Source organism: Passer domesticus, chromosome 3 (genome assembly GCF_036417665.1).
Source record: "Passer domesticus isolate bPasDom1 chromosome 3, bPasDom1.hap1, whole genome shotgun sequence".
NCBI lineage: Eukaryota > Metazoa > Chordata > Aves > Passeriformes > Passeridae > Passer > Passer domesticus.
The window spans coordinates 36,294,708-36,322,029 of NC_087476.1; the positions used below are offsets into that span (position 1 = coordinate 36,294,708).

At 44.5% G+C, this 27,322-nt stretch overlaps 2 long non-coding RNA genes across 4 annotated transcripts in view; both read left to right on the plus strand.

The window, feature by feature from the left end:
- Positions 1–27,322, plus strand: part of LOC135296368 (uncharacterized) — an 82,420-nt gene that overhangs the window by 23,171 nt on the left and 31,927 nt on the right. The window lies entirely within an intron of this gene.
- Positions 21,515–26,591, plus strand: LOC135296370 (uncharacterized). Its single transcript, XR_010358434.1, has 3 exons — positions 21,515–21,685; positions 21,744–21,845; positions 26,162–26,591. It is a non-coding gene; the product is annotated as an uncharacterized LOC135296370 (long non-coding RNA).

Here is a 27,322-nt window from a genome sequence, read left to right on the forward strand (position 1 = left end):
GGATGTGGGACACCAGAGAAGTCACAGCACTGACTGGTGTTAACCGAGGTACTTTTTAGAGGGCTAAAGCACCTCTACTATCTTCCTTCAGATCCCAGGAAAACCCACTACTGACTGGGTTGTGAGGGACAATTGTAAACTTTGCTAGGCCATATAGTAATTTTATCACTTTGCTGTATATTCATCCTGCTCTTGCATCTGTTATCTAAGTATAGGAAAACTAAAACTTTCATGATGTACTGTTGCTTAGTAGTAGGTGGACAAAGATGAGGCTTTAATTAAAAGTAAAGGACCAGTTCAGCTGCATTTACCTTAAAGCACATGAGTAATCTAGAAGAGGGAAGATTGCAAAATCTGTGTGTCCATGGCATTGCCAACCTTCAGTGTTGCCTAACACTGTTGGGATTACATCATCAGAACAAACTTTCATCAGTTCATCGTGGTTTGCTTATGTCACAGTATTGTGAGCTCAGCAGGGAAGTGATGCTTTCAGGGAAATTTGTCCCTTCCTGAGTATTTCAAACACTGTCAGAAACTCTGTTCTGTATTACTACAGCTTGCCACAAAGTGTCTAGGGGAGAGAAGGCCACTCCACCCAAAAATATCAGATAAAAAATTTAGGAGCTAGAGGATTCATGCAGATTTTCTCTTTGAAGTCACCAAAGCAGGAATTTCTTGGCCTTGTTGCTCAGAAGAATTTCAGGAATATATATTACCAGTAGTTTCCACATCAATATCCTGGTTTGGGTCTCAGCATTTCACATGGTGGAGGAAGGTGAATACCTGGGTACCTGAGTGCTTGTGAGGTTTGAAATAGAGACATGCAAGAGACAGGGAAGAGAAGACCAAGAACTACTTCTGGATTGCCTTGGTAGACAAATCAGGGGTTTATGTTTTTTCTGTGCCCATAGCACCACCAGCTTGCACCTGTGCCAGAAACCTTTGTGCACTGGCTGTTTGCCTAGTGGTAGCTGAGATGCTCAAAGGGTTGTTGTGGGATGTTCATCTCTTCTCAGGCTGAGCAGTGGAGCAGGAACTCTCCTCCAGGTTAGACCTGGGGTTACCAAAACACCACAGAAGGCACAAACCAGAGCAGCTCTGCAGTACTGGAGGCAGCAGGAGGAAGCAGAGCGACTGTGAAAGGCATGATATGCTCCTGCCCTAATGTGCCCTGCAAGTCAGGGGCTGAGCGAGAAGCTGCTGTGCAGCTGTAGCAAAAAGCTCAGCCTCTTTCATAGAGACTGGCCAGTGCATGGGATTTGACAAGAGCTGAGATGGTTACCCCAGCTGCTGCCTCGAGGGGTGTAGAGGGGTTGCAGTTTATCCCAGTTTCTTTGTCACCATCCAGGTGCACAGGTGAGCAGGCTCTGGCCTTTGCCATCCTCTCAGATCAAGCCACAGGAAGCCCTAAGCTCTTTTCTAAACCCATGCTGCAGTTCTGCAGGTGCTGGGCAAGAGTAGGCACGCTCTCAGATTAGCTATCGGATTAGCCACTGGCCTTATGCTGTCTTTTCAGGGCTCCTGGGAGGATGTGATGCAGCACGAGCAGTCAGTGCCTCATCCAGCACCCAGCAGCCTGTACAAGGTTCACCCATCAGTGATTTTAAACAAGCCTGAGTAGCCAGGGCCGATTAACCAAAGCTTTGCAACATGTGGCGTTTGGCTCTAGGTAACCTAGTGCTGGTTTCAGTGTGTTGCTGGATCAAAGGTCTGGCCTGGGGCTTAGCCAGGGTGTTTGGATGGGTTGGTGGTAGTGTTTGGCTGTACTGTGGAGGTTTTGGCATGCTCACCTTTGCAGCCAGTGCTACAGCAGCATGTGGGCTCCAACTGCTTCAGCTACAAATCACTGAGCCCCCTGGGCCAAGCCCTAGGGCTCTGCAGGGGGGTGTGACCTGCAGCAGCTGCACTGTACCACTTTGAACATTGAAATATCTTCACTTCTTGTTCAGACTCCCTTGTTCTCCTCTTGCTGGCTCTGCACAGCTTAGTGCTGTCTCAGGAGTCTGTCTCAGCAAAGGTCACCCAAGTCATGTTTCCACTCACAGGGAACTTTTCTCACCCTACACGGTAACCATGGTGATTTGTTTTCTTTTAAATTCCTTTCCCTTAAGTTCAATGCTATCTTTAGATGTCATCCTGTTTTGACAAATGTCCGTGTAGTTCCTGATACTATCAGGGAACTGTGGCATGACAAGGACTGGCTTAAGTAACAGCTGCATAACTCTGTCAGGAATGAATGATGCAGCCCATTCCCTTTTTGGAAACATTCCCATTTTCAATGATTCTTGCTCTGATGCAGCATCCAGCAGCCGGTCATGGCCTTGCGTGCCCAGGTTTTGATCTTTTCTGCTATTATTATACACAACCTGGTAAACATGAAATCTAAAGATTGAATTTTGTTGTCTTATTATTCAAAGAGAACTTTACATTTTCTGTACTGAAGAAAAGTGAACATATTTTTTATTGTTTCTTACAACACTTTGTATTTAACCACCAATGCTCTGTATATAGTCACTTGTCTCTCTGTAGATGTGTGTTTATCAGGGCTAACTAACACAGTGCATTTGCTCATTTAAATGCCACAGTTTCCCTAATGGTTTTCCCTCAGCAACAGGGAAGTGAGCAGGAGACACACCAATTTCTAAGGTTTCCTGTCTTATATTCCTCAGTTCTTGCTTGTGTGATGCTGTTTTGAGGACCTGTGCAAATGTCCCCGGGAGAGATGTTTTGCCAGCTACACCCTGAGCTTAAGAAGGCCCAGAAGTCTGATCATTCAAGTTCATACTTCAGAGTCATCACATCAAAATATTATTGGAAACCTGACCTAAATTATAGATCATACAGTCTGACATCACCTTCAGCTAAATCACAAGATGACATTTCCATTCTACAATGGACTATATAAACCTCAGCTTAAAATAGGGAACTAAATTATCCCGTCATTACCCAACTGATATAATGCCAGTGTGCATTCAGAGGTGATCTTTAGCACCGCATGTGAACTTTATGTTTCTTTAGTCGACTGCATCATACTTCATGTTGGCAAGAAGCTGTAATGATCCTTCCATCCTTCCATCGACTGAAACATCAGGAAGTTGCAGTGATAATACTGTCAAGAGACAGACTAGGTCTTGATTTAAGAACTACTCTAAATACCACAAAACAAAATCCCTTTTAATAGTTCAATATTACATACTCAAAATGCTTATGCTGTAATGAGTTCCTTAGTATAAACAGCTGGGACCTGTGTTATAGCTGGGTCAAACCTAGCTTTACAAACAGTATTTTGGATCCAAATAGCTAAGAGCCTTGAATGTTGTGCAGCTGGTTGTAGGTAAGAGGTGTAAAGTATCATTAAGTTTGGTCAGTTGTATTTACTTATGAGAAAATACTTGCCTTTGCCTAAGACACAGTGAGGGTTCAGGATGTGTTGGACTTCCTCTCCAAGGATTGCTTGCATCCTTGGAGGCAGCTTTTCTTCTGTTTGGCAATTTTTGGTACATGCCTGAGTCCAGCTCCAGCCCCCAGCCCCCAGCCCTCCTCCTGCCGCTGTTTTGCTGCCTCTCACTCAGCACAGGAGCCCTGCTGCTCTCTGCCTGTGTATCTCCTGGTGCTCCCTTGATGCTAGGCCTGGCTCAGGATCCCAGCCTGGCTCAGGATCCCAGCCTGACCTTCAGCCCCTGGACACCTGTGGAGGCACTTCCCTGTGATTCAGCAAGTAATGCTGAGGCAGCCCAGGCTGGCATGCCTCCGTGCCCATTCCCTGCTTTCATTTCAGGATGTAAGCCTGAAATGTAACCCACATTCCAGGAGACAAGTACTTCTGGTCTGCCCTCAGGTACTGGGCATTAAGCAGAGGTGATTTGGTGGCAGTGCAGCTGAGGCTCCAAAAGTGGTGGCTGTGATGTAGCCATCAACCACCATCTCCTTCAAAATAAGATCAAGTTGCTGAATCCTCACCCAGGTTTTTTGACCCAGGTGGCTTTATGGACTGTCGTGGGGACAGGACATTTTCATGCTTATTATCCCAAATCGTGGTTTCTGTCCCCTGCTCCGTTTGTTGTGTCTATCGTTTTTGTCCTTCCCCCCCACCCTGCCTTGGGGCTGGGCTTTTTGCATGCTTGCTTGGCCGGCTGGCTGCTTGCTTGCTCTTCTAGCTTTGCTTCTCTTTCTTTTTTTCTTGCTTTTTTAGCTCGCTTGTTTTTTCGCCATTTTTTTTTTTTCCCCTCCTTTCCCCGGTTTCTGTTGTTCCCTTCCTTCCCCTTTCCCCCCCCCCCCCCCCCTTTCCCCCCCCCGAAGATATCGGACCGGCACCGGGCAAGGGGCTCTGTCCGGGGTCTGCAAGAGAAGCTTCGTACCCTTCGCAGCGAAGAGAGAAACGGCTCGACCCCTTGGACTGGTGAAACATCTGTTGCCATCTCGGGCTATTTCTCTTGTGCTGGGAGTGTTTTTTTGTTGTTCTTTAATAAACAAGCTTTTTCCACTTCCCCTCTGAAGAAATTCTTCCCGAACCCAGTGGTGGGGAGGGGGGAAGGTGCGGAGGGTTTTGTTTCCTATAAGGGGCTCCTTTGGAGATATTTTCCCTAATTTGTCCTAAACCAGTTCATGGACAGAGAAGCTTGATTTTTTTTGTCACCCTGGGCCATTGCAGCTGTACAGGCTGTTACATCTTCTGATCTGAATCCAACAGGTCTGTTTCCGTGTCTTCCCTCCCTGTTCCTTCCCCTTCTGCTGCCCGTACTCAAGGTGAGGTGCAGGGTTCAGCACCCTGCATGTTGTCTTTGTAGGAAGTCTGTACCAGAAATTCCTTTGCCAGTCCTGCCCCAGCAGCTCATTCCCAGTGCAAAGTCCCAGGCTGATGCCACAGGGGCAACCATTACCAGCCAAGGGCATGGGAAGGGACTCAACCTCCTGGAAAATGCATAGGCAACTCCACCCTTGGCCCGTCTACCCTGCCCAGAATTTAGAGCAGCTTCAGGTGTTTGCTTTTGTTTTGGGTTTAAATATGTACTTAGCTATCTCTCAGAGCTATCTCAGATGCAGGGGTGTGGTGAGGCTGCATAATTTAACCCAGCCTGTGGCATCCCACAGATGGATAGCCTGTCTCCAGAAGGCTCCTTCATTTAGGTTGGTTTAATAGCTGTCCATTTGATTCCCTTATTGCCACTCATTTTTTAGCTAAGGAGACATAGTCTTAAGTTAGCTGGTAATTGAGACAAAGGAAACAAACCCTCCCAGAAACAGAGAAGGCTCCTGCCAAAGAGAGCCAGTCTTTCAGAACACCCCTTCAGTTGTCTTCTCAGGAGGAAGGATGTTCTGGGTGCTCATATGGAGGCTGAGTTCCTACCCAAACTTTCATCACATACACACCCCTTGTCACTTCCAGTCCCCAGGGTCCTGCAAAACCCATCAGCCAGGCACAGTCCCTGCCATGCCAGTCACCTCCTTCACATTATCAGTGGAAATGCCAGGTACCGAACTTGAAGAGCTTCATCCCTACCCCACTGGAATCACTGGAAGAATTAAAGCCTCTGGCTTTCACAGGGTTAGGGTTTCAGCCTAACCAGCACTCTCCAGTTGAACAGCTACAGGCCAAACACACCCACAGGATCCACAGCATATATCTCTAGCAATATGCTCCAATTTCAAAGTATTTGCATGTAATCTTATCAATGAGGATTTTTCCACTAAGCTCTTGCTCTGACATGATGAGGAATGTTTAAAACAGCAAAATGGAAAACACAGTAGGGAGATAAGGGTACCTGAACAAAGAGGGCAACCTTTTCTCTCCTGTTGGTCCCATCACCATGGGTGTTGGCTTCCAGAATTGTCCCACAGTGGTTCTAAGGAGCATGTGTGACAAGTATGGGCAGCAGCATTCTGGTCCTCATGCTTCTTCTTTCTCACTGTACATTGTGTTGTGCTGCTTGTCAGACACCAGCCTATCACATCTGCATGGAGCTTGCATTCAAGTCACTGACTGAGGTATTTTTTTAATCCAGGACCAGGTGGATCTCCAGACCTCCATAAAGGAGGATCCCATTTGGCTCCAGACCTCCATAAAGGGGGATGCCATTCGAGACTGTTACTTGCAGCCAGGAATTTACAAGGTGCAAGGGGAGTGATGTGTTGTCTGTTAGGGACAGAAGGCAAGAGGATAATTACAGTGTTGTCATTGCATAGGGCAACATGCCACTAAAAGTGTGGGTTTAGTCTTCAAGAAGATGGTATTTCCTTCTCTCTCTCTTTTATGCTCTGTCTTTTAATTCTCTGTGAGATAGATAAGTGCTATTACCTGTTTCTCTTGGGCTGAAGTCACAGAGGATGAGAAAAGTGAGAAGGTGAGGTCTAGGGTCTAGCCATCCCCTTCAGTATTGGACTCCTCCTTGGTAAAAGGGAAGAAGATGGGTGCCCTTTCTCAAGTGCAACCAACCTTACCAAGACAATGGCATGATATCCTCATAGGTAAACTTGGGAAGTGGAGACTAGATGAGTGGATGGTGAGGTGGCTTGAGACCCAGCTGAACGAGCAGATCCCAGAGGGTTGTGAGGTGGGAATACACTTCAGGGGCCAGCTGCCCCCAACTAATATATGCCCTGACATGATACTGACTAATGCATCTTTTTCCCCCCAGATACAGCCCTGTCCAAGATGGATTAAACACAGACCACCAGCCATACAGACTTTCCCTTCATTATGTATTCCCCCCCCCCCCCAGAAGCTCTTGATTTGAGATGTATTTCAACTAGTGGCCTTGACTGGAATAGTACCAGATCCCCTGCTGTGTATCTTGGGAATACCCTCATTAATAAGTACCTCCATTTCAGAGTATTGTCTATTTATTTTGGAAGTTTTACCTCCCCTTGTTAAAAAAACAGAGATGAATTGGGATAAATACAGGCAGGAAATGGTTTCCATGGTGACACTAAGAATACATAAGAACAATCTCATCATTCACTTTTATTCCTTAGATACACTTCTAAAAGAAGTTTGAGCTACATTAAAAGACATGTCCTGTTCACAGCACAGCACCCAAGTCAACAGAAATAATCAGCTCTGATTTCACTTTCAGTGAGACGGGAAATAAGTTCCTTTAAAAAACAGGGACGAAAGATCTTAGTTTCCAGGGAATGAAAGCTCAGTCAAAAGAGGAGTTCATTCAGATTCAGTGCTGGTCAAAAAAAGCTGCTTTATGCAACATTCAGCTTTGCTGAAGTGCAACTCACACTAACAGACTTCCAGCATATCTTGCTCAGAGTCAGGTTTTGGTGAAGCCTTGGGTCAGATTGACTGTAAGCAAAATCCAGTCTAGTTGTGTGACAGTACTGGGAAGGAAATCCATAAAAGTCTTTCTGAGAGCTTATTAGTGGAGACAACAAAGCTTGGTGCGTTGTGATTTCTACTCCTGTCACGTTGCACTAATACATTCCCCCCTCCCTCACGATCTGCTTGCGATTTCTGCCAGCCTCCCCACATGCTGTAAGGTGAAGCAGAGACATTTCAGCAACTTGGATGACTTTGCCTTCCATCTGGAATGGTGTGTCCAGCCTCAGAAGCCATGGGAGAGCTCACTAGATACAGTCTCCTCACCCAAGTTGGTCTACAATCTGTTGGAAAGGTCCTGAGGGAAAGCTGTTTGGGAAGCAGGTTTCAGGCTTAGCCCCAACAAATTTCTACCTCCAGAGGAAGCAAGATCTTCCCTTTCTCATCATTGAAGAGGGATCAGATGGGCCAGCAAAGGTCACAGCACACCAAGGGCCTGGTGTTCAACCTGCTTCCCTGTCTCATGTCTCTTCTGGGATTACTGCTTTCTAAACAAACCCATACTGTATGTAAGACCTATTTTCTTGGTTCTCATCTGCCTAAGCAGCATTAGATTTTTCTTCAGTAATGCTGGGGGTTAATCCGTAAGTACAGGTACACATCATTATCCACAAGCTGTTTTTTTACTGAACATAGTAGTGATGCTACAGAAGGAGGACCCATTGCTGATGGCATGTGGAGATGATGACAGGGAACACTTGTGGTCATAAGAGAATCAGTGGTTTAGCTGGGTGTAAACAAACCACATGTGCTCCAAAGTCTAACATGAAGTCACAGATCTTGGAACAGAAGTGGCAGAACACAAGGGCCTGTCTGGTTCATTGGAAAGAATCTGGTCTCATTAGACCCCTGAGAACAAGACTGGTCACTGCTTACCATTGCCTGGATGAGGACAGATACTTGATGGCCGAATGCGTTTTGTTCTAGGTGAATGGAAAAACTGGGTGGAAGCTGAAAGTAAGGAAACTCAGACAAAAATAAGATGCTTTTTTTTTTTTTTGTATTGTGAGTATAATATAATTGGACTTTACTTCAAACAAGGTTGAAGAGTTTTTTTCCTTCTAAGAAACTTAACATTTGTGGTGGTTTTCTTACAGATAGATGACTTCCAGAAGGTCAGGAAAGATAGTCACAGTGGTACCTTTCTGGTGCTAGAGCCTATTGCATGAAGAGCAGAGCAGTGGAGAAGGTAGTCCAAAATCATGGCCAGTGTGGTAGGCTCAGTCTTGGAAGGACTCATGGGAAGAAAGGGGATCTAGGGTACATCCACATCCTTTAGGGGCTCTGATATTTGCAGAAGATTGCCGATACACATTTTCCTTCTCCTCAAGCCTCTTTGGAGACCCCTCAAGAGGGAGAGTGTCTTGTTCTACCACTCCCGGTTTATTTGGTCTTGTCGTGAACTTATCTCCATTGCTGCCTGGTATTACTGGAAGGATTTAATAATCTCTTCTGAGACGGATTAATCGTCTTCCTCTGCAGTACTCAGTGTGGCCCAGCTGATGGTGCCTACAGACAGCACACTGTGGCAGGGGATGCTGCAGGAGCTTTCAAGAGGATGATGGTGTGAGGGACTGAAGTGTTAAAGAGTTAATGACTCGAACAATGGGCAGTTGCAAAAGCAGCGGGGTGCTTTGCTGAGGCCAGGTTTGCATACCCCAGCCGAAGGGGAGAAGAGATTTTTCGTGCGTGTGGTGGCGAAACCTCTGATCTGCATAAGAACAGCCCAGGTGCGGCGGGGTGCGCTCCACCGCCAGAGGATGACCAAGAAAAACCGACCTTTGTTTAGCAGCAAGCTGTCTTTTGAGCCAGATGGGGGGAGGCCGATAAGAATCACATCCTGCAGAGGTGAGATAATGCTTTTTATCATGACAATGTCCTCTCGTACACAAGCGGTTCAGGTGTAAATCTCCCCTGCCGGGAGGTGTAGAGACATTCACATTCCAAATGTGAAAAGGTTTTCATCCCTTCTGATGGGGCATACCTGGCTGGGCTAGGCTGGGTGAGAAACAGCTGCCAGCTCTGAGGGGCACTCAGGAACCATCAAAGACCCCCGAGGCGCCCCAGACCCACTTTTAGGGGGCTCTTCGGAGAGGACTGGTCGCGATCCACAGTGTTTCAACACGGTGTAAAACTCCCCACTCCAGGGGAGGTACCTGGGCGTTCCCACCTGAAGCTGAGCTTTTATTAACCCCTTGAATTTAATGTTCTCTGGGCTTCCCCCATGTCCCCACGGGTCAAGACTGCGACCATCACTTGGACCAATGGACACTGAAATTCCAACAATTGACTGCTGTTGCTTGATCCACTGATCATTCCTGTCCACTACTACTCTTACCCTTTCATTCTTGTTGTTTCTTTTCCTTAAAAATGTTCTCAAGTGATATCTTTATGCGGTGATATTGTTGCATTTTTTTCAGATAGTAACAAAAATAGCTACGTACCTTCTTTCCACTGAAACCAAATTGTTCTAAAATAAACCTGACAAATATACATATATATGAACGCCGGTCATTTAACCCTCATCGGCCCCAAGGGATCTATTAACAAGAACCTCAGTTACCCTTGCCTCCAGGGCTGGGTTGTAAAATGTGGTTACTGGGGAGGTTAGGGATTTGTAAAGAGTCCCAAAACCTGAGTCTGTTTCCCACTGATGTTGTGCCACTCTGGATTAGCTCATAATAGGAAATGATGCTGTAGCCAAAGACAGCCCTAGAAACTAATGTAGTCACTTCCTTATCTCCAAGGGCCTGATTAAACTCAGAAATTATTTCTAAACCTGCTTCTGCATTTTCCTTCTGGAGTATCACTAACTTCAAATTTTAAAAAAATCTGACATGTTGCAATACAGTAATGAGGAAATATGACTTAGGTGTGGGTGGTTTTGTTCTGTAAATGAGTATGCATTGTTTGTTTCAAGATCAAAGTACAACAATTGTATACAGAATTTCTGCTCTGTGGGGTGAGATTTTACCATCGATGGTGCTTGGTGTCTGGGATGGACTTTCCTTATCACACTGCACTTGTTAAACAAGATACTTCTCAAAGATAATATCTTTGTTCAAGAAGGGCTCAGTGCTGGGAGGCCAAATGAACCAGGTTATGGAGAGCGGACTGGATAACCACAGCACTCTCTTTCTGGTTTAAGCTGCAAAAGAGGATTTCCTGACCATGAGGAACGAGACAGTTAAGAGACACAGCCTAGCATTGTGGCCAAGCACTGAAACCCATCTTCTGAGAAAGAGCAACAGGAAGAAAAGAGGAGGACTCCTCAGTGGGGAACTTTGCAAGGCCCATGCTCCATGAAGGGCTTCTCAATGCAGCGTGCAAGCCAGGCAGTGGGCCAGGAGCCAGGGCAGCAGAAGCCATGGGGCATGGCCCAAACTTGCAAGATCCATGGTGACAAAACATGTGGAGCTGCTCTTTTGGGAATGAGAACCCTAAGGGCCTGGCTATGCCCCTGCCTGCCCTGGGTGTGTGGAAGGAGAAGGTATATACACTCTCCTGGGCTAAGATACAGCAGGGTTTGGCTGGAGGATTGCTAGTGCCTCTACACCTGCCCTAGCTCTGCTGCTGCCCAGGATTAACTCTGCAAAACCTTCACTGATTTGAGCAATTGTTTCCTGAGCCCCTCTGTCCTTGTGTCTGTGCTTCTCTGCCATGTCTATCAATTAACCAAAAGCCCCATTCATCCTGTTGCTCATATAATGCTTTAATTATAAAGTAGTTTGCTTCTGATTGGCAATTACTCTGCCTGGGAATGGGCCTCACCAGTGGGTGTCAAGGCTGTCACTCATCTGCCTTGTCCCCTTCTCCATCTGGCTGTTGAAGAAGCATGAGGTCTCCCAGACTTTTCTGTGAGATAAGAGCACTAATTAAGAAGTGGACTGGATTTGCATTCACTGAGGCAGTATCTTTGATTTGTTTCTTTGGCTTTTTTCTCTCCCTTGTGAATAGGAAAGGTCTGATACTCATTGCAATTCCTAAGCTGACCCAATCCCACCGCAGCACCTGGCTCCTCCTGCCAGACGTGCTGTAAAGGAGAGAAATGAGATAGCCATGGCACACAAGAGCCTGCCACTGACTGCTGCTGCTAAAGGCTGTGGGCTACCCTAGGAAAAACAATTCTCAGGAGCACCATCCCAAACCCAGATGCTGGAATCTACGTGAGGTCTGTGGGGTCACCGTGGGGCTCTGCACAGAAGGAAAGCAGGGAGCAGGGCTGGATGAAGGGAGCAGACTGGGCCTTCTTGCTCTGAAATCCCTGAGCTGAAGACTGGGGATAGAAAGGCAAATGTGAAGAAACTAGGAGTCTTTTCTGTATCCTGACTCAACAGTGCAGCTCCTGGGCTCCCAGATGGGTGCAAGAGCCTGGGCACTGTTTGTAGTCCTCCTCCTGGCCTGGGGAAGGCCCCTACACCCTCTTGACCTCATCTGTTCCTGGTCCTGCACTCTTCCCTCCCATGACATCCTACCTGCTGGCATAAACCAGTCCCAGCTCAAAAATACCATAATGAATAGAAGTGTCAAGGTGCAGGGTTGGCCTGATATGGTCAAAGGCAACCTGTCACAAGCAGGAGTCAGCCACTGTTGTGGTGGTCTTCTCATAAACCTTCTGTGGCCAGTGAATCTGGGTTGTGCAGCATGTTCTCCCATGTCAGTTGATCCTTCAAACCCTATCCTAGCCCTTTCCCACATCAGCAAGCATCTAGAGACAAAACCTTCTCCTTTTGCAACTATAAACTCCACAGGGTTATGTTAATACCCTGCACTTTGGTTTTGCTTATTAGAATCAGACCAGTCATCGTCATTCAACAGTGAGTATTGGTAAAGATCAAATATTTTGTGGCACAAAGATTAGGAGCTGAGCACATTTTTCATTAAACTCTCCCTTTCTTCAGCAGCCTGTGGTTTTTTTGAGCTATTTAGATTCAGCCACTAGAGAGCAAACTTCTTCTTTTTATCAAATGGCAATTTATATATTCCTTTAAAAAAGAATTGTACAGTTCTTGAGGCTAAAGCCCATGAAAATTGAAAACAGCTCTAAGTTTACAGAAGAGAAAAGAATCTTGCTTGCTTGCTCTTTCTATCTGTCTTTTTCTCTTCCTCTCTTCACAAGCTGTGGTTTAGGAAGAGAGAATAAACCAGTGTGTTTTGTTGTAGTGAAGGCCTCTGTTAATGACTGCTGAAGATCTCTTCCTTCATGTCAATCACCAGAGGTAATTGTTCATCCTGACATTTGGAAGGCTGTGTGACTAGAATCTCAAAAGGAGGCCTTGGGATGCCAATAGGCAACATGTGTGCAATTGTGCCAGAGTTAGAGAGGAGGGGATCTGCAAACTATCAGGATTATACCCCTTAATATTGGAAGCTGCCTCTTTCTGGATTAGTGCTAAGCACCTGGGCCCCTTAGACCATGTAATTTAAATGCCCTTGAGATGTGAATGCAAACAGAATGGAGAAGTCAAATCTTTCTGGGAGGGAGTCTTGAGCCACTGGTTTTCATTTGTCCCTTGGTCTTTCACAGCTAGGACATGCTCTGCTCTGATGGTGAGGGCAGGTATGGAGATAAGTGGTTTAACAAGAGGCAAGTCCCAGGTATGGACTGGGACTGTGCTGTGTGTCCCAGGCTTGCCAGCCCAAACAGCAGCAGCAGGAGGGAGCGGACCTTTCTGGAAACCACCCTGAAATGGCCCAGAGCAAAAGTGAAGAGAAGCTGGTTCTGTCAAAATCGGGCAAGGCACATCAGCACCTGATGAAAATCAGCCCTTCCCCAGAAAATGGAAGGGATTTTATGAAATACTTAGTGTTGCCATTAATGTGTACACAGTGGGTTATCTCCCTGCCTTTCTTTGTGAACTGACGAGCTGCAGGTGCTTGCTGTTCCCTAATGTTCAATGATTTGTGCCCTTCTGGTGGCTCATAGGCATGGTACTAGGCCCCATGAACTGCCATGGACCTTTAAAAAGTGTCCTTCCTCCACTGGGCTGTGTGTGATATGTGATTTGACTGCTAGGAGGACAAGCCCTACTGTTTAATGTCCTATTGACATTATGAATTGCCCCATGGGGTGATGTGGCCCAGATTTAATCAGTTTAATCCATTGTACCAATGTGGGAGCTGGTGTTTTAGACTGAAATTGCTTTATTAGCCTTGTGCTACATGCATCAAAATGAAGTAGCTATGAAATGAATTAGTTGTACCCCTACCTGCTGTGAGAGACTCTACAAGCCAGATGTTTTTCCAGGTCCCCAGGCATCTTAGGATTTTGCACTCAGTCAGAGCAGCTACAAGAGCCGCAGTTGGAAAATCTCACCAGGTCATTCTGTTGCTATGTAAGTTTTTATATTTCCTGTGAAGCTACTGATCTTGAGACCAACTACATCTTGGGCAAGTGCTCTACAAATGCAGGCAGCAGGTAATAAAAGCCTTTTACTTCTATCTTGGGAACATCAAGGTGTTGGGGAGTTGATGAGTCAGTTTGGAGAATGTGGTACCTCCATCCCCTTTTTTGATGCAACTTAGCTGCAACTATGACTTTAAAAATACATCACTCAGGGGTTTGGATGTGAGCAACTTCTCTGTAAGGTCACAGAGATCACAGAGGTGCACAGTGAGAAGTGAGGACAGAAGCAGTATTGGAGTGTCCCACACTGCCAGGCATCCAGACTGCCTCAAAGGGCTGGGTATTGACCTGCCTGAGCAGTGGCCAGAGCAGGTGTGACACCTCCTCTGACCCTCTACTAATACCTGCTTTGGTCTCCTCTGTAAATAACTAATAACCCTTTGTGGAGTGTGGCTTTGGGCAAGCTTGCTTCACCAGAGAAGCTCCTAGCTGGTGCTCAGGTTAAAAACAGCCACTGGACAAAGCAAACAGCTCTGAGAACACATTGACAGCAGCTGCACAGATCATGCCTTTGCTCTGTGTTTGACAGCCCAGTGCACTGTGAGTATAAATCCAGCCCCTGGCACATTCAAACCTCTTGTACACTCTTACCTGCCTAGCTGGCTTTTAAAACTGTGTCAGAAGCAAAAGCTGATTATCAGCTTAAGCAGTGCTGTTTCTCCTCTTTGGCTGTAAACATTGGCCACAAACAGGGGCAAAAACAGCACTTGGTACTTCCTCTAGAAAAGTACAGCTCTGGATAGGAACTGCTTAGGCACTCAGCATCTGCTTCATTGATAGTACATCAGTAGGTTTAACAGGTTACATTTAAGTGTGCTCTGTGCAGCTTCCATGTAGGGACAAGGATCTCTCTCTTTTTTAAAATATAAAACCATGATGATTTTTATTCTGTGTCTGAAAACCCATTTTCTGTAAATGTTTATGTGTCTACAATTAGATCCCATGAACTCTTAATGGAGTGGTTTGCACACTTTTCCCCAGGAGATGCTAAATATCTGTCATAAGTGATTGTTTTCAAAAAGACTTCATGGTTTTGAGTATCTGCTTGTACTTTCCCTATCCCTTTGGGACAGGCTGCATTGCTATTACTGTGCTGCAGTTGCTGAGGTCTCCATCCACAGCACGTGTTGGTGCTGGCCCACCCTGGCACCTGCCCTTTTTGCCTTGCATGAGTGAGAAACTGTGCAGGGATGGGGAGATGCTTGTCTGGCACCATGGGGGATGGACCACGCTTGTAAGTTGTGGTGAGAGTGCAACTTCCTGAGGACTCTCTGCATGACTTTGATCTATGGCTTTTACTACTCCAAACCCTGAGCTAAAGCACTTGCCTGGATTTCTCTTGGGTTTTTTGGTTTGGAAATCCTTTTTATGAGGAATTTTTAAATGGAAAAATTAAGGACATTTCTTCATAAATCCTATGGAAAATATTTTGCCAAACACTGTGTTGTGCTTAACAGAATTTCATTCTTGGCTTCTGTTCACTCTAAACCACTCTTTTAAACTCCCTCTTTATACATTCCTTCCTTTCATACAAGAAATGTATCAATTTTCATAACTTTTCTCTCTGTCTCTCTGCCTAAAGTTAGACAGCCACTTTCCTTGTCTCTAACCATCTCCACAGTGTTGTGCTTCTCCACTTCTTTCCTTTTTTTTTTTTCCTTTGTGATTCTTTTTGGAAGACATGGCTTGCAGTGAAAGTTTACTGATGCTGGAAGATAGAACAAAATAAAAACTGGACTCTGTCTTGCCTCCTTTACTCTTCACGTTCCGGGAGTGTTCAGTTATTTGTCCTTCAGCCAGACCTGTGAATCTCTTCCAAGGCCTTATCTTTGTTTCTTGCTGTAAAATGAGAATAGCATCTCTGGTTAGAGGAGACTAAAACAACACGCCGCTGCTGTCTGATGTGCTCAGGTCAGTCTAGGGTCTGCTGCAGGGTCCTCTGTGTGGGGATACTCTAATGACATTTGGTGTCATTCCCTCCTTCAGTGGCGTAAGGCTGGTTGTACATGACCTCGGGCCTTGCTTAGCAATTCCCTGGTGTGGTTTTAGGCTTAAGCTGGCAATTAGAGCTGTTCTCCTTTCAGTGCCTCGGCACGCTTGTCATGCAGAGAGCATTGCTGTCTTGGAGCCGTCCCAGACCTAGCCTGGGGGGGGGAGCAAAGCAGGGAAAGGAAACGGAGGGCAGAGGGTGGGGGGGAGAGAACAATCGCCTTTGGCATTATGAAACTTATGCCCTATAAAATATTGCAATTATATTGTTTTCTAAATCCAGTGGGAACCATTGTTTTCCAAGCAATAAATATCCTCCTGCAGTGTTGGCAGCCATAATATGGCAGCTCTGACAACCTGATAGTGAAACTCATTCTGGTAACATGAAACAAGACTGATGTCAGTGACTTTCTATTAGCTAAGCTGAAAGAAACTGTCAAAAAAGGTAAATAAATTGAATGTTCAAATTTGTTTTCCGCTTCCCATTTAATAATATCTTTACAGTAAGTCCAAGACCTTCACTGGCAAGATGTTTTTAATAACATTTTGACAACAGAGCCTTGAAAGATGCAGAAGGAACCACTAATAACTGATAGACCCAACCCAGTATTTTTTGTTAAGAATGATGCTCATTCTTTTTGTACTTCAGACTTTTCAAGGCAAGATGATATAGGCAATCATTCATTCTTTGAACAGCGGCAATATTTTCTTTTCCCATCTCTCAGATGTTCTTGTGTAGGATAAACAACACATTCTATTGGCATTCCTGTTGCAGAAATTCAAATGAATAGCAAATAAATAATAATGAAAAAACCAGAATGATGTGATTAAACTGAGGTTCTAATGCAGCAAATCTTACTCAGCTTTCAGCAGCACTAGAATTAGATGCTTCTTGGTACAAATAGGAATGAATGTGCAGAGCATTTCACGGTTAATGCTGTACCTAAGCTCCATCCATGCACTAATATGCTATAATAATTAAACCACTTTGTTATGGAAACATATTTACAGCTTGATTGGTTGAATAGTAGGATTTCTAAGCTAGGTTTTCACATTTATGGAGAAATGTCCTTGTGCAAACTATCCCTACTTTGATGCAACCTTGGACCTTTAGGTAAATTAGTTGAGTCTGTGTGTACAAACAAGCCCATTAACATGTTAGACCAGATAATGAAATCGCAATACAAATGTACCAGGCTGCCTATGTAGTGGTGTTGACTTGTAGTACTCCTTGGGAAAACCTTTATCACGGTGTAAATGTTGCAAACCCAGGTGGATCTCACATGCCCCATTTTTCTTTTGGGCTGCAAGTTGTACACACTGACATCTCTTGGCCATCATCACTGCAGATCCCAGCCTGGGCTCTGACACCAAAGACAAGGGTAGACCTAAAGGAATGAAATCTTATATTATCTAGTTAAAAGAGATGTATTTTGCTCTCCAAACCATTTTTCTCTAGGCTTGAACACCGAGTGCCATTGTTACCCAGACATTTTTGAAATATATCCATAGTTCTCACACTAAATCTTAGCCAACAGTCTATGTGGTGAAGTAGTTGATCCCAAATTAAACCTTTGGGTTTTCTTCCTCTGTGTCCAACAATTTAGAAGCCACAACTGACTTAAAGATGTGCTTAAATGTGAATAGAGTTTGCAGCAAAACCTTCCCTATTGAAAGAACCTTGCATATACATTTGTAATTATTAGTGCATTACCAGAGATGGTATCATAGACCTAATAAAATGATTTATTTTATTTTCCTGCCAATGCATGTGTGTGTCTTAATTGTGTATCGAAGATACACTTAGAATCCTCTCTGTCATGTAAATATGCTCATTGGCTAGTAAATATTAATGCTGCATTCTGGCTCCAGCTGTGAGAAGATTTTATTGTTGTGTTAGTGGTTTTCATTAACCTCCAAAAGGTTTCACAGCATCTACTCTATTTATTTGAAACATACAGAACTGCTGCAAGCAAGGGCTGCTACAAAGAAAATCATACACTCTCTTTCATTGTTTTTAATTTAGTTTGTGCCTCTTTAATGCTTTGGAGTCACTCTCTATGAAATTCCAGAGACAGGGAAGGAGCTGCCTGGTACTTTTTAGTTCCAGTTTTCAGCAGACAGTGCTGAAGTAAAAAGAACATATGTCACGTCTTCTTATTATTCTCCCTAATTGTCATGGCAATTTACCCACGAGCTGACATGATAGCCATGGAGGGAAATGGAGCAAAACCTTTCACATAACTCTGGGCTCTAGGAAACCATGGAGACATACGGAAAGGGGAGGATTGGTGTCTGCTGGGCTGCGCTGCAGGGGCTCTCCCCCATGAGTTCAGCTGACAAGGTTGGTGGCCTGTTTTGACCTTCCTTCGTCTAGCTGATGGAACAAAATCCTGCTCAGCTGTCCCTGCCATATCCCTTACAGCAGGGCAGAGCACTCTGCGGAGTCACCCGAGCTGCTGGTGCTGAACATCTCCCTGCCTGCTGGACTGGTGTCCCGGGGACTGCTGTCCACCCTCTGCAGGGATCAGGTGCTGTTGTGCCCATACCATTGTGGCTCTTGATGGTGAGAGGCACATTCAGTGGCTCCCAGTTTTCACAATGAGAAGGTTGTCCTGAATTCCCAAATCATAAAGAGTGTGTGAGCTTGTGCTGTGTCACTCCCTCCTGGCTCTGAAGGGGTTTTCTGGAGAAATGAACAGCAATGATGTGATGATAATATCCTTTCCCTCACCCAGGCCACCACAGTCAAAATACTTTGGTAGCGTGAGCTCTGGTCTGTGCAGACAGACAACCTCAGAGAAAAGAGTTTTACAAGAAGGTAAATCTTTGAGCTTGGGTGGTTACTTGCTGGGACAAGCCCAGTTATTCTTGCAGCGATAATATTTCTTTTGCCCTGTGATCTGACTTTAAAACTTGAATTAAATATGCCCAGCAGGCATTGACTTCTGAGCTGAGAAATTGGGCCCTCTCCTCTGTCAGTGAAACATCTGGTACCATTAGCAGTGTCTGCTCCACAGTGAGGTTGACCCAGGTCAGCTGAGCTACACACAGAACATCCATCTTCTCCTGAGACTTCTGTCCATGAGAAATCCAAACCATTGCACCCTGGTGGGTTTGGACGTGGCTACTTTTACTTATGGTGACTATGTTTGGATTTGAACCAGTCCCTTGGAGCTAAATTGCCAGTCCCCAGTGTCAGGTAGTCTTCTCTAACTTGCTGGATGTTCGTTTTCAATCCAAAGGACTTTTTTCTGGGAGCCATTTTTTAAAACTTGGTGCATTGGTGGGGCTGAGCTCTGTTAGGCAGTTCTCACATGGAGGTCACCATCATCTCTGACCTCCTTTACATAAACCTTAATTAAAAACCTGCAATACCTTTGCATGATGAAGAATAAGTCTTGTTTCTATTATTCAGAAATAACCACATTTTCAGCTGATCTTTTAAGTGGTTCCTAATAAAATTGTTAGGACTGGAAAATCTTAAATAATGTTTTTAAATGCAGCCCAGCTTCACAGTAATAAACTCAGCTTTTAACAGCCCTCATTTATAACAATCCCAACAGCAAGAACTAATTTTCCCTCTGATAATGAGGCCTATTAGCAGGACTGTTCACACAGGGCTGACCTGGATTCAACAGTCGTATGATTTTCTTTTGTTATTTTCAAGGCACATTGTGTTTGGCCAGTAAACATACAGCTTTCCCTCTTGTTCTTGTCTCTACTTGTCTCTTTAATGATTGTTTGAAGGTTGCTAAACGGAAAGCACAAAAGTAAAATGCAGCGATGTTCTATGCAAATAGCAGCTTTCTTCATTATTCTGATGCAGCTAATTGCTGAACCCCGCTACAGTGTGTACTTTCACAACGGGAACATTCATCCTGTTCCCACTGGGGTTTGTTATGGAGAGAATACAACATTTCAGAATTTAGTATGGGCAAAGGACATGATTATTTGAATACGCTGACAGCATTTATCATTCCACACAACTGCTTGCTATAGGCTGCAGAGCTGGAAGATGTCTCCTGAAAGCAATGGTGCAACTCTGACTGCTTCCCACAGGGAGCAGGGTGGATGAGCAGTTCCCACCAATTTTCCTGCACCCGAACTTGCAGTGTTGCCTCCTTGCCAGGCTCCACACAGGACCATGGGAGCAGATCTGCCTGTGACCTGCTCATGGCTCCTGAGTGAGGCCGAGTTGGCTTGAGGCTGCAGGACAAAATAGATGCTCCCGGTCCAGGCATCTCGCTGACACCAGGCAGCTCTACTAAACGTGTCCTTCACAGAGCATCCAGCATCTTGCAGGGATGAGCTTTGCACATCTCTACTTTCTGCTGAAAGGGACATCTCATCAAGAAGTTAGATTTGGTCCTATTGCCCTCTTGTGGCTGCCCAAATGAGACCACAACTGTCACTGTCTCACAATTGCACAAGTGGTATCTGCCCATTCAAGCTGACATAACTTTCCTGTAACCTAAAACACAGTATTGGTTCCCTGGGAGCTGCTGTGTAAGGTGAGGTGGAGCACCAGCCAGGAAACTGTGGCATTTCTGAAAGGGACGTGGGGTGCCACTGCAGGAGACCAGACACAAGGGTGCCTCAGGCCAAGCCTTCCTTTCCTCCTTCTCCCTCACTGTCACAGTTGCCTTGTGGCTATTTTTCAGCTGCATGGCAATTGGAAAAATGGTTTGGCAGAGTTCTCCAGGTCTCTCATATCCAAATATGACCATGAAAAATGCTCTGGTAATGCTGGCAAGGCACCCTTTCCTTACTGTCAGACCTGAAATGAAGTCACATGCATTATCAATAAAGCATACAGTGGTGGCACTTCTATTCCTGTAGCACATGATGTGCACCAGGTGGGGAGATCACTGTTGAAGGGTTTCACCAAAAAAAAATGGTTAGGATAATAACTTTAAAAAAGAGAACTAGGAGGAAAGATAGAAAAAACCCAAAAAACCAACCAACCAAATAAAAAAAAAACAAAACCAAAAACCACAAAAACACCAAACAAAAAAAAAAAAACCCCACAAACCAAAAAACCCAACACTGTAACTGCCCCAAAATCTTAATATGTTCATTCATGTGGATGTCCTGGGTTCAACTGCACCTGAGCCACTTTCTTTTTCCTGCTTCTTCTGTCAGTCTGGCAACATGTGAGTAGCCTGCACACCTCGCTGGTCCTGCAGCTGGTGTTTATGCCTACAAATAGGTTGAAAATTTACTCTGAGATACTGAAAGAACCATCAATAAAGTCAAAGCAGGCTTGCATGCAAGTTAAATCTTCTGATAACAAGCGGTAATGTTATTTGGTTTTGGGCAAACAGGGCAATAAAAGCTGAGATGTTAAATGAAAATTTGCTTGCTGTATATTGGCCTCGACGCAGTTTTACTCAACACAGCCTGCACCTAATGGAAAATCTTGGCAAACAGTTAGAGCCAGGACTATAATATACATAAACTAGCTGTGGCTTTCAGTGTGATTTTCCCCAGTGAAAGTAATGCAAGAATAAAAAAGAAAGATTCGGTAATGGTATAATTGTGTCACATAAAGACCACTCCTGGGAAGCCATTTGAAGTTTTAATGTTTTAAAATGAATACTGAATTCACTTATCCTTGATAAAGCATGTGGTTCCTTTTTTCTGCTCCCAGGTGCAGATGTGCTAGTGCATAGAAGGGCCAAAACAAACACCATTTGCAATTCAAGTGCCTTTAGACCCCAGATGAGACTGTCTTGTAACAGCTTCCATGGTATTATGTAGCTGGATTAAAGGTAAGAATTATCCCTCCAGTCTGATGTTTGCCAGTGACTACCAAAGATGTGACTCCAAGGTCTCACTTATGAAAACATCAGCTCTCCTCAAGGCAACAGAGGCACACATTGACATCAAACCACTGACATGACACCAAATCAGACTGGACTCTTGGAACGGGCCATCACATAGTCCTGGTCTCGTCTGAGAAAGTAAGGCATTAAAATAAAATCGTCACCTCAGGGGGTCAAGAAAACCTCTTCCCTCTAGGGCCAGTCACAGTTGTGCTGTCTGTATGTGAAGCCTGGGCTGCCAACAGGGACAGACAACAGGGAGCTGCAAGGTTGAACTTTGCATGCAGCAGATGTTTAGGTAAGTTTATTTCTTTTCCAGGACCGACTTCCCAAGCTTGTCCCTGGGCTAAGCTCCCCTGACGGGCCCTGATGGTCAGCAGCATCCCAGACACACCTCATACTTTCTGGGCTCTTAGTCCTCTTTTTTTTCAACTTGACAAGTAATACAGACATACCATATATTTAGTTTCTGGAGAAATTAACTTTTACCTCCATAGCTCCACCATCCTCTTGCTCTGTTGCCTGTGACTGCAGTTCCCTTGGCTCTAGTGCTGTCTGCATCCAGTCCCATACAGCATATCCATTTTTGACTATTTGAACTCGTCACTCCTTTTCTGAAGCCATAGGATCAGTTAAGTTATTTGAATCACACCTTACAATATTTATTTCCATTTGTTATCAGGGAAGAGGAAGAGAGTTGTTATAAAAATGAGTTGCATTCATTGTCTGTCTCTTGGATTTCTGTTGCTGTGATGACCCCAAGGTGTTAGAAAGTCTCTTTTTCCCCAGCCCCATGACAGAAGAAGAAGTCAAGATTCATTGGTTCTGCTTTTCAAGGTTGTTTATTTTTTCTTATCTATTACATTCTTTCTCTGATTTGCTGAGATCTGTCCTGCAGATCTGGTTGTGGCACACTGACCGCCCTTGGGGTGATGTTAACATTTTATACTAAGAACTGCGTGTACTTTATTTACAATAATTTTCCAATACCTATCACCTATGTTAGACAGTCTGTCTCTAAACCAATCAAGAAGTCACCATCACAGCAGAAGATGGAGGCCAAGAAGGAGAAGGAGGAAGGACAGGACACGCCCAGATTCCTCCATCTTGCCTCTTGAACCCCAATTCTAAAACCCGAAAATTCTACTTGTTCACCCTGTGACAAATTACCTGTCATTCTACTCAAACTCTTGTGGCTTGTAAATCTTCACACAAAGTTGGTAATTTTTTCCATGGGCTCAAATCAAAGGCACAGGTGTCTTTGACTTCATGCCAAGGTCTCTGAGCCCCTTGCCAGGGTCTCGAATCACCCAGGGTGGCCAGAGTAATGTCCTGGGTTCTAACATCTGTCCTCAGCTGAGGATATTTGATATTTCTGTACTGGTACAGCTCAAACATAAATAGTGTTGCCAGAGAATTGCCAGGGTCAGATGAGGCAAGTTGCCATTTGAGAAGTCCCTTGCCAAGTGTTTTTCTTTCTTCACCCAAACATTTCAAATGCAGCAGGAAAAGGTTGAGCTTGTTGCCTTTCTCAAAGACAGATATTTTTCTTTGCCATCAAGAGGAAGAATTGCAGAGGTTTTAACATGAATTTAAGAAAAACACAGGGCTGAATTGTTGAAGTTAAAAATTACCAAAAATATCTGGGCATTTATTTCAAGGGGAAGTTCTGTAATACTGAACTTACTTATAGAAGGATAGTATCAAACTTATAAAAGGGAGTCCAAGACTTCTCCAAGCATGTCTGAAGCATCAAATGAGGTGAAGGGGAAACAACTGGTGGTTTCTGCAGCAGTAGCTGATGCCTCTGTGTGATTTAGTGGCACAGTTTTGAGTCTGAGATCTGCATGACACACAGAGTATTTAATAATGATTCAGAGGCCACCATAGACTCAAAGGTCACTGATAAGTAATCCAAATTCCCAGTATTTTCTAATCCCTGCTCTTAGCAGAGTGGCTGTGTCTTCTTTGGATTTGTACAGCCACTAACACAATGGAATCTTGTTGCTCTCTGTTGCACTTGTTCTTGTTTGTGGCTGGTATTTCTTCAATACTATCCCTGAATAACCACAGAAAATGAAAACACTTGACAAAAAAGTGACCTTTCTTGTGATTTCCACCTGTACATGGGGACTTTCAGCAGTACCTGGCATCCTCTGTGAGTAGAGTTTGATGGGAGTTCTCCTGATAGCTTCGCAAGAGGCAAAGGGAGGCCATTCAGTCAGCCCCAAAGTTTGTAATTTCCATGTTGTACAGGAACTGAAGGACCTGCATTTGACACACAGAGGAACATGTGCTCCCCAGGAGACTCCACCAGGCCCTGGGTCTGTCACTGGCCTTTTATGCAACAGGGAGGGGAGGGGACACTGGGCCACCCCTGCTCCTGTGCTGTCCTCATGCTGCTGACATGCTGGAAAATCAAAAGCATCTCCCTCTGTCTCACATCTAGCTCTGTTTTTCTGCTCCATCATCTGAGGAACAGACTTGTGAGGTGATTGGAGAATGACCCCAGCCTTGTGCTTGTGCAAGTGTGGTGCTGGAGATGGATTTTGTAACCCCAGTGACCTGGGAGCTCAAGAAACCTCTGGGTAGGCCAAGCTGGTACTAATCCATATCAAACTGCCCAAGGCACAGTTACATTCCAGGATGCACTGGCTGAGCCAGCCATATTGCACATGATGCTTCTCCTGGTGCTGCTGCAGAGCCAGCCTGTGTCCCTGTGGCTCCATCCCAAAGAAGGCAAGAGGTGTGCTTTCCTTCTTCACCCTGCCTGGTGGTTGTAGGGGATTCCTACGTTGACCTGTGTTGGCAGCCTTGTGATCCTTGTGTTGTAAGAGGGCTGGGAGTTTTACTGGAAAGGTTAATGTAGGGTATAAGCTCACTTTGGCTGGGTCACTTTGGAATATTAATGAGTGTTAAGGTCAGAATATTAATGTTGTCAGCTGTGCAAGCATGCTGATTGTAATTCATGATGAATGTGCTGAAGTGCCATGGCACTGAAACACTTCTATTTTCTACTGGAAATATTCAATTTTCTGACTATTACTTCATCACGGACTGGGAACTTTGTCATGACTGGGAATGTGCACTGTCCTTCCTTTCTCAGGAAGGGCACACAAGCATTGAAAATCTCTGAATTGTTTGCATTTAGTAGACACAATAAGTTTTCAAATCAAATAACATCTAATTTTTTTTTCTCTAAGAATAAAAATATTGTTTTAGTTAATGTGGCCATGAATAATAGCTTTTTCACAGTTATATTTGCTGCTTCTGTTTAATTTCTCTGAGATGACTAATTGTTTTAAGAGCTGTATTCCCAGAGCAAAACAAACAGACAAACAAACAGCTCCCCTCTGTTTCATTCCCCAAAGCTTAAACCAGCCCAAATAAGGACAAAATAGATTTTGCCATCTGTAACTGTAAGTTTCCTCTTCCACCAGACTTTTGCTTGAAGCAGATAAGGTTTTCTTTGCATTAGCAATTAGGGCACTATCTCTTTTTGCACAGATCTGAATCAGCCATCATCCTAAGCCAAGATCAGAGACATAGGTAGTGAGACTGAATGCAATTTCAACAAAGTAGAAATTCTAGTTCAAGGAGATGTTTATGAATTCAGACTTTCTTTATTAAATTAGAAGGAAAAATTCTCTCAGGATCCAGCAGTCTCCAGTGAAAATGTGTTCAAGTAATTTTGTCGGTCTACAAGTTCTCTTTCCCTTTGGCATTACTATAAGCAAAGCAGACTAACAAAAATACCTTGTTTTATAAGGATGCATAAGTTATTCCATTGGTGTCTGCTTTGGTAGGATGAATACTCATTATTTATGGTACAAAAGTCTGTGTCCCTGAAGGACTTCTCTTTAGTCCACAAAGCCTAGCATTTCCTTCCTTGTGGTGGTGGCTGAGCTTCCTAAACTTGTTTTCTCTCTTTTGCTGTGTTTTCCTGACACTGCAGTTCAGAAAGATGCTATTGCAAGGTGATCAATCTGCAGCAGGTACTGGGGTCCCAGGGAGATGGCAGGTGATTGAGCAGAGCATTTTCCCAGAGCACACACAAGACTTACCAGCCTGCCTGGCATAACCCTCACATACCAATAACCCACAGGTGTAGTGGCGGAAGTGTTGCCACACAGACAAAAGAAGACCCCACTCAAAGTTTCTTCTCTCCGTTGTGTTCCTGCCTAAGAAGTGATGCCATGTAAAAAACCAGTGTCAGTGCATTCAAGTTGTGTGGGATTTATCCCACAGAATTCAATGTTTTTACTTGTAAAATGGTTATCCTGTTGTTGGAGTGGAGCAGGGATATCTGGATCATCAGGCTCAAGCCCCTTGCCTGTGTCGCGAGTTATTGAAGTACCTAGCTCTCTGCTGTGTAAAGAGGGGTCAGGGACAGTGAGACACCCGAATTTTAGACAGACAGACTTAGGGAAATGAGTCCTGACATGGTGATAAACTGCTTTCATGTCAACCACGCTGCTGTTTTGGAATAAAACCTTCAGATTTCTGGGACTTTTATGTACTAGTAAGGAGCAATATTAAGGACTTTGTGGCCCAGTTAAATAATCCACATAATTCTCTTTGTTTTATTCAATTTCCTTCTGGTTTTCCTGATAGCCAGTGACAGAAATTAAGTGCTTTCAGTGTGGAAGTACACTGATGCTGAACCTCATCAGCCTGCTGCAAATACATTGATATTCACGCAGTGACTCCAGAGCTGCATTCCTGAGGAGGGTGAGACTAAAGCCAGCAGATAATTCTTCAAGAGTTGTTTCTGCAGCAGCCCATATAGGGACCCATCTTTGGAGCTGGGACAAGCTAAAAAAAATATGTGCAGAAAGCACTGTTGTGGAAAACTTTGGACCATGCAGTTGGGTTGTGCTGTCTTACTGGGGGAGATCTGTGTGCCCCTTCTTTTTGTGCCCTGGAAGAATCTGGACTTTCTCAAAAGGAAAAAGTATTTCACAGTGGTTCTTCAAGGTGACTTAACAATGTTGGGATGAATTAACTGATGTGAATATTGCTGAAAAATCACTGGCAGTAGGATATTGGCTACTTTCTGAAATGGGCAATGCAACTTCTGTATTCATGGACTTTGGTGCTGCTCCACTGCTCTGCTCATTATGAGTATCCCATTTACACTTCTAGTTAGTTGAATTAGAAGGAGTATGGATCTCTTTCACCATACTCTGGGTAGCTGAACGACCAGAAGAAGGAAAGGTATATGAAGGATGTTGAGGGTTATCAGCAGCTTCCTGAAATTTCTGCATGTAAGAAATGTTGCCGTCTCCAGAGGGGAAAAGTCTCTTGGTTTTCATGAGGGAAACAAGGAACAATACAAGACTTTTCAGACAGGAGCCATGACGAGAGTTTAGCTCTGCTCTACCTGTGGCACAGGGAGCATATAGGACAGTCAAAAACCCCCAAAATCCAGAACAACACAGTGCAGTGATGATGAGACTGATGAGACAGTATGATGTCTGCCACTGGCATAGCCCTGTGTGAAAGCAGAAGTCGCTGCAGGTGCACAGCTGAACCTCAAGGATATTCATCCATTTCTAGCGTGCAGGAGGATGCACTACCCCTGTATCTCAGTAAAGTTGTGTGCAGATTAAAGAACTGTAAAAAGGAAGGTGATTTTTGATAAAAAAGTGATGAACAAGTAGAAGTTTAAAATGATAGACCACATATGATCCTGCAACAGATATTCAGTGTAGGCCAGCCTTAGGTCAGAGATAGCCAGCAGAGAAGCACCATGACTATCCATGCATGAGTGAT